The sequence below is a fragment of the Macrotis lagotis genome, chromosome 1 (genome assembly GCF_037893015.1).
Source record: "Macrotis lagotis isolate mMagLag1 chromosome 1, bilby.v1.9.chrom.fasta, whole genome shotgun sequence".
NCBI lineage: Eukaryota > Metazoa > Chordata > Mammalia > Peramelemorphia > Peramelidae > Macrotis > Macrotis lagotis.
In genome coordinates, this window is record NC_133658.1 from 895,344,493 (window position 1) to 895,351,810 (window position 7,318).

Below are 7,318 nucleotides of genomic sequence, written 5' to 3' on the forward strand. Positions count from 1 at the left end.
CAAAAGTAGGACCACAGGTCTGGTTTTCTAGAAGTCTATTGACTGAGGCCTAATTAAAGAGGGAACTCAGTCCCATGTAGGCCTCAGGGGATGGATATTTTAGATACTACTCTGAAAGACAATCTGCTTAAATAGAAGGTGGGGGGGAAGAGGAACCAACTTACCCAAAGTGAAGATACTTCAGATATTGAAGGAGTGATCTGTTTGACCAAGTAAGTCACTCATTGACCTTTCTGGGCCTCGGTTTCCTCTCCTGTAAAAAGAGACATCAGGACTCAATGATCTCTTAAGCAAGTCTAAAGCCTTAATCCTGTGTGTGGTTTCAGAAAACTAAAATAACAATGTAGAAACAAGCATTTATATCACACTTAAAGTATATCAGATGTTGTGCTAAGTGCTTTACAAATATTACTTGAAAGGTAACTGTATCTTTATTCCCTTTTTACTGTAGGGAAAGCAAAGGTTAGGTGACTTTTCCAGGGTGATACAGCTAGTATGATTAGTTCATGGTTGGAGCTGAGGCCATTACACCTCTGAATGTATAGGAAACTCTCTATTCTATACAACTTGCTTTTAGGCATAAAAGAAGTTAAACGTGTCTTTTTCAAAGCTGTTCTGCTTTTCTGTACTTCCTTCTGGTCTTCCTTCTGTTGACTAGTCCCCATTGTTGTCTGTTCCTTAAACTGAACTAAAATCTGCCTTTGAGAGACTTCTCTCCATCACTCCAGGTTCTCTACCCTCTGGGATCAAGCTGAATGATGTTACTTCTCTTCTACTTAATCCTCCTTTAAATATTTGAGACAACCTTTGATCTCTCCTTCAGTTGCTCCTCACATCCATGGTCTAGAACCCTGGTTGTCCAAGTAATATGTACAGGGCTTTAGAGTCAAGAGAACCTGAATCAGATGGTATGGGTGCTGCCTACCTGTCCTTGGACCAGGGAAATCATATTTTAAAGTGTTGGTCCATAGGAGATGGTTGAGGCTACTTCAGCTATTAAGGAGGCACTGCTTGAAGTTCTTCCAGCTTAGAATCTATGACTCTGTTTCCCCTCTTGTGGAAGCTCTTCAGTTAAGCCAGGAACTTCCTACCATGGGACCCTGAACACAATTCTTCAGAAGTGGACTGACCAGGACCATGAACATGGAATGGGATTATAGAAGTTCCTTTGTTTTAAAGTCACCTTCATTGCCCAAGGCTGGATCATTATGGCTGGTCTTCCAGTTGCCTTACTGACTCACATGGAATGTTCAGGGAGTTCATATTTTTCATATTGATTATTATCCAGCTCCATTTCCTGTCCAGGATGGTGGCATGATTAGGTGGATAGTGACTCTGGAACTAGAGGTCTGGGTTAGGTGGTGAGCTTGGGTTACTAGGAGGATGATTGTGCCCTTGACAGCAATGGGCAAGCTAGTAAGGGGTGGGTGACTAGGAAGATAATGACTTTAGTTTTGGATATGTTGAGTTGAGGTGGCTTTGCAAAATACAATTTGAGATGTCCAAAGGGTAGTTATGGGAGATTGCTGTGCAGGTAAGAGGTTAAGTCTAGATAAATTGGAGATTATTTGCATAGAGATGGACATTGAATTATTTTTTAAAATTTTTTTGCAAGGCAGTGAGGGATTAAGTGACTTGCCCAAGGTCAGATAGCTAGGCAATTATTATGTATCTGAGACTGTAATTGAACTCAGTTCCTCCTCCAGGGCCAGTGCTCTATCCACTATGCCACCTAGCTGAACCCAATCATTGAATTCTTTGGAAGCTGCTGAGATCGTTTAGAAGGCTAAGAGAAGAGGGGCCAGCATAGAAACTTGGGGTACACTTTCAATGAAGGGGCATGCTTTGGAATGAGAAGCAGCAAATGAGACCAAGGGCCAGTCAGTCAAGTAGAAGAACCAGGAGAGAATAAATTGCTTTACCTCCTTGAGCCTCAATTTTTCCATCTATATATCTACAAAATGGGGTTGGATTATGATCTCTGAGATCTGCTCTAAATTGATCAAGCTATAGAAATGAAACCTGTGTTTTTTTTTTAGCTCTGTGTCCAGTCTGCTTTCTACTTTTTCTGACTGCAAGGTCAGTGTCCATTCATTTTATTATGCTCAATGAGAAAAAAGTAGGCAATTTCATGAAACTGTGTAGGGTATTTATATAATATAAATATTTCATTATATTATAGTTATATAATATTAAAGTATTTATATCATAAAGATAAAGATACAAATACCTAACTTGGGAAGAGGATTGAGGGAGAGGGGACATCAGAAAGGTCTAACAATTCTATCTAAGAACTGAATGGGATAAAGTCTGAGATTTCTTCAGTAGAATATTATAGATTAGAAATAGTTGAGCAGTGTGTTATGTCTCTTCTGCCCCTCCTCCCCTGACAAGCAACTTAATGTTACTTTGACTGAAATGTAAAGAGTAACCTGACCCTGTCTTATCTGGATTGAAGTCCAGATGTTTCTACATTCTTTGTCCTGGAGGGGGACAACATGTCTCTCTTTGAATTATATGATTTTTCTTTAGAATAATTTATGCATCTAGATTGTGAAGACCATATTCCTCACTAATGAGGATGAGTCGGTGAGGGGTGAGGGAATCACATTAGGATAAATAGATTTTGGATTCCTTGCTTGGGTATCTCTCTCTCTCTCCTCTTCTTTTAAGACAGAGTTGGGGGGGTCCAATTCTTGATCATTGAATAAGATTTTTCTCTTTATAACTTGAGAAATCTCTGAATTTTATTTAAGTGAGCAGATTCATCTCACACAGTTAGGGGCTCACCTCAGACATTGCATGCCCATTGGGGGCCATTGCCCTCTCAGAACTTGGAAAAAAGGTGTCCCTGCCAAAATTTGGCAGTTTGCCATTTTCTGGGGGTCTTGTGCAAGTGAACTGAAGCAGAGAGACTCAATAAGAAGAGAAAAGCAAATCCCCGGAAAAAACCTGACAGGTCAGTGGGGACAGCAGTCAGTAACTTTTGTGCACGAAACCCATAAGAAGGTAAGACCTTGGAGTCTGCTAGATTCCTGGAGGGTCAGGACCATTTAGGTGACTGAGGGTTGGAGGTGACCCCACCATATTGGGTGTAAGAGACTTGGATCTAAAGGCATTTGATCCTGGGAGGTCTCTGTCAATATTTAAAATAGGAAGAGCTCAGTTCTAGCTCGCCCCCCCCCCCCCCCCCGCAGTAAGTAAAGCAAATAAATATAAAGGGGAAAAATAAGAAGAAAATGACTAAGTATTATTGTCTTCTATGGGGAAATAAAAGTATAAGAGAAAGAACACATTTGGTCTGCCTTTGGAAAGGAAAGATTGTCAGACACTACACTGAAATCTCCTCTTGCGGCATTCCTGAGAAATCTAGAATTTGCCATTGGCCTGTGCTTGTTGCTATATGTTGAAATTGTCGGTGTAGAAAATTCTGTTTGTGTAATCTGTGTTTGTGCCTAGTCTGTCTTTATGTGTTTATATTGTCTACTTACTTGTTTTTATTTGTTTTTACTTGGGTTCCTCTATTGATTTGTTAAATGAGGAGAAAAGTTCCCCTAAAAATTTCCTTGGGTTGCCTCTTTTAAATTTCTGTTCTTTGTTATGACCCCTCCCTCCTCACTCCTGGCTTATCTCTTGGGCACTTCCAAGAAGAATATTTTATTTTTATTTTAAAAAAAAGGAATGGATTATGGTGTTAAATTGACTGAGGCCAAACTACTCACCATACTATTTTACTATTAGGAGAAGGGCGCCTCCATTCCTTGTTTATGTTCCCTTCTCTTTCCCTTTCTCTGTGATTCTGTTCTGCCAAAGTGTTTTTCCCCTCCCTCCCCCTTGCAGAAGAGAGAGTTACTTCAGGAAGAATTAGTAAAGTAAGTGTTAAAAGGGACCTTATTTTGAAGTTAAAGAAACAGGAAAGAGACAGTGAATATTACCAAATATGTAAACAAATAAATCATAAAAAGAAATGCTATTTTAATTTGAAAAAAGTTGTGGAAAAATAAAGTTCAGAAAGACAAGAGAGTCAGGTTAATCCTAAAGTATATAATGTGGAAACCAAGATATGCCAGTATAGGGGAAATTAAATAGTTAATTTTTTTCCCAGAATGATATGGTAACATTAGAACTTTAGGAGTTTATCAATATAGATTCTGATAATGTTAGTTATTACAAAAAAAATTATGGTTCATGTAAGGATTTAAGAATAGAAGATCACCCCCCCCCAGAGGATTATCCCTCTATAAAAGTTATTCAGTTTACTCCATTTGAAGAAAGGGGACAGGGAATATTCTAATTAGGCTAAGGGATTTTTGAATGACTGTTTGCTTTCTCTAAGGTTTTAGCAACTATAATCAAGAAGTGTTAAATATTAAAACCTTGGAATGAAAATATATTGTGAAAAGTGGAATCATATCTATGGTCTATAATAGCTGGATAAATTATGTGACTCTAGTTCAGAATAGTATAAATTAAAATCAAGAAGAGCAAATGAAAAAGAATGGTGGAAGAATATATTGAGGGAAACTGTAAGCTGTATAGTCTGAGTCAGCAGTTTGGAAAGAACTGGAAAGAAAATTCAGACATAGAGACAATTGGGCCTTTTGAATCATTTGTTAAGTATGGAAATTGATAAAAACATGTATAGAGCAGGGTTGACTTTGTACATGCTTTTATCAATTTCCATACTTAACAAATGATTTGGGAACTTTGGAAACTTGTGATTTACAAATCATTGTTTAAAAAAAAAAAGAAAGTATAGAACTAAAAGTCTATAGGGAGATATGTGTTTATATGAGGTTGGGGTGATTTAAAAATTGCATTAAACTTCTACTTTTGCAACATTTGGCAGTGAATTGATTGGAACAGTAATAAACCACATAAAGTGAAAAGTTGCTATGAACTCAATTGCTAGGTAAAAATTTTATTATGTTATTATTGATTCTATAATGTGCTAATCTAAACTGAATTAAGGAGTTTGTAAAAAAAAAAGTTTGAGTTTTGATCCTGATGTTTTATGGCCCCTCCAGAATCATGGGAGTCAGGCCAGACTTGTGAGTTATAGGCTTAATCAAGCTTTAGAATAACTAACAAGGGGAAGGTAATATTTTACTGATTGGGATGTAGTTCATGTATTTGGGAAAAATCTGGAGTGAGTGAGTATTGATAAACAGTAAAGGTAGAGAATTAGTACATGTCACTTTGATATCTCAAATTGTGGGGAATCTCCAATTCCCAGAACACAGAATGTTCTAATATTAAGAAATCTTGGTCAGTGAGGATAGTAAGCTCTTATAAGTGAGAGCATTGAGAAGTTAGAATTGCATTGATGAAGATAAGAAGAATTTGCAAACTTTTTAGGCTTTGAAAAGAAAATGATTTAAAGCTACTTTGAATATGACTTTTGGAATTTAAGAAAGGTATAAAGAAAATCTTGTAGTTATAGGAAGGGACTTTTTTAGCAACAGTTGGTCTTAAGAATTCTTTGTATTTTAAAGTTTTAGGGAGTAAAGTGAACACACATGTAATTGAAATTTAGTAAACTTTGTATAAGTACTTTTTGAGACTTTAAAATTGTTTTTTTGTAATAACAAACTGTGAATGAATTGAAGTTTCATCTATCACATTTGTAAAGATTTGTTATTTAAAAAACACAAACTAGAGAACACCTTACCAACAAGTTTATATCTCTCAAGGTCTTTTTGGCCCAGAAAATATGTGAAAGGCTTTGTTTTTCACCTCCTGTTTATGAAAGGGAATATAGATGTGTGAGATCAATGTAGCTTATTTATTATCTGTTAAAAAGAGAAAATCATACATATAGCTGTAACACTGTCATGAGTTAAGTGTACACTGGGCTTTTGAAATTATTGTGTAAAACTAACATTGATAGAGGATCCTATTTTCTTTGAATATAGAAGTATAGCCAAACATCCAGCCGACAGGGAGGCCGGGCAGGATAAAGGCTCAGGCAGCCGCATGGGAAGGGTCCAGGCTGGGCAGCCACGCTCCTTCTTCTGGAGCTGTCTGGATGAGAGCTGGAGCCGGAGCCGGGGACAGCAGCCCTCCACGCCATGGCCTCTAGCACGCAGGGCCAGTGGCTTGGCCATGAGCGCCCAGCATTTCTGGGACCAACTGCGGGGAGGCAGCTCAGAGGTGGACTGGTGGGAGGACAATTATACCATCATGCCAGCCATCAGGGAGTTCTACAACACCATCAGCACTTATTTTTTATTTTGCCGCCCATCTGCATGTGCTTATTCTATCAATATGCAGCATGCTTCAACAGTGGCATATATTTAACATGGACGCTACTTGTTTTTGTTGGAATTGGATCAGTTTACTTCCATGCAACTCTGAGTTTCCTGGGTCAGATGCTTGATGAACTTGCTATTCTCTGTGTGTTGATGTGTGCCCTGCCTATGTGGTTCCCCAGAAGGTACTTACCAAAGGTCTTTAGAAATGACAGGGGAAGGTTCAAAGCTGTGGTCTTTGTCCTATCTGGAGTCACTACATGTCTTGCATTTGTGAAGCCAGCCATCAACAATATTTCTCTGATGACTTTGGGCATTCCATGTACAGTGCTGCTCATGGCAGAACTAAAAAGGTTTGCCAACTTATGGGTCTATAAACTGGGTCTCTTCTCCAGGCTTTGGTGGACTCCAGCTCTCTTCTGTTGGATCAGTGACAGGGTCTTCTGTGAACTCTGGTCCTCCTTCAACCTCCCCTATCTGCATTGTGTGTGGCACATCCTCATTTGTCTGGCTGCCTATCTGGGTTGTGTCTGCTTTGCATACTTTTACACTGCATCAGAGATCCCGGAACAAGGTCTTGTCATCAAATTCTGGCCTAGTGAAAAATGGGCCTTCATAGGAGTCCCCAATCTCTCCCTCCTATGTGCCAACAAGAAATCTCCAGTCAAGATCACATGATGTAAAAGTTCAGTAGCTCTGGAATTTTCCTATTTATTTTTTCTCACTTACTGTGCTTAGTTAATGATCATGAAAGCCAGGGAGACATGAGTCTGCCTCTTTTTATTTGTTTGGATTTTTTCACTCTTATCTGTTCAGAACTTGTAAGAATTCAACAATGTACAGTAAGAAATGCATTTTTTCCCTTTAAAAATGCATTTTTCCTCTTTCCAAAAATTGGGTTTTGGTGTTTTTTGTTTTTTTTGAGAATGAAAATACTTACAAGTAGAATTTAGGTTAGTCCTGGGAGCTTCTTCAGGTTTTAATTTTAGATGCCCACTATCCCTTACTACTGGCTCATGAATCTTAAAACACTGTGATAATAAAATGTCTTGTTAGAAAAAAAAAAG

General features: G+C 38.2%; 1 pseudogene; it reads left to right on the forward strand.

The window, feature by feature from the left end:
* Positions 1-6,105: 6,105 nt before the first annotated feature.
* Positions 6,106-6,929, forward strand: LOC141491461 (alkaline ceramidase 2 pseudogene; annotated as a pseudogene).
* Positions 6,930-7,318: the final 389 nt, after the last annotated feature.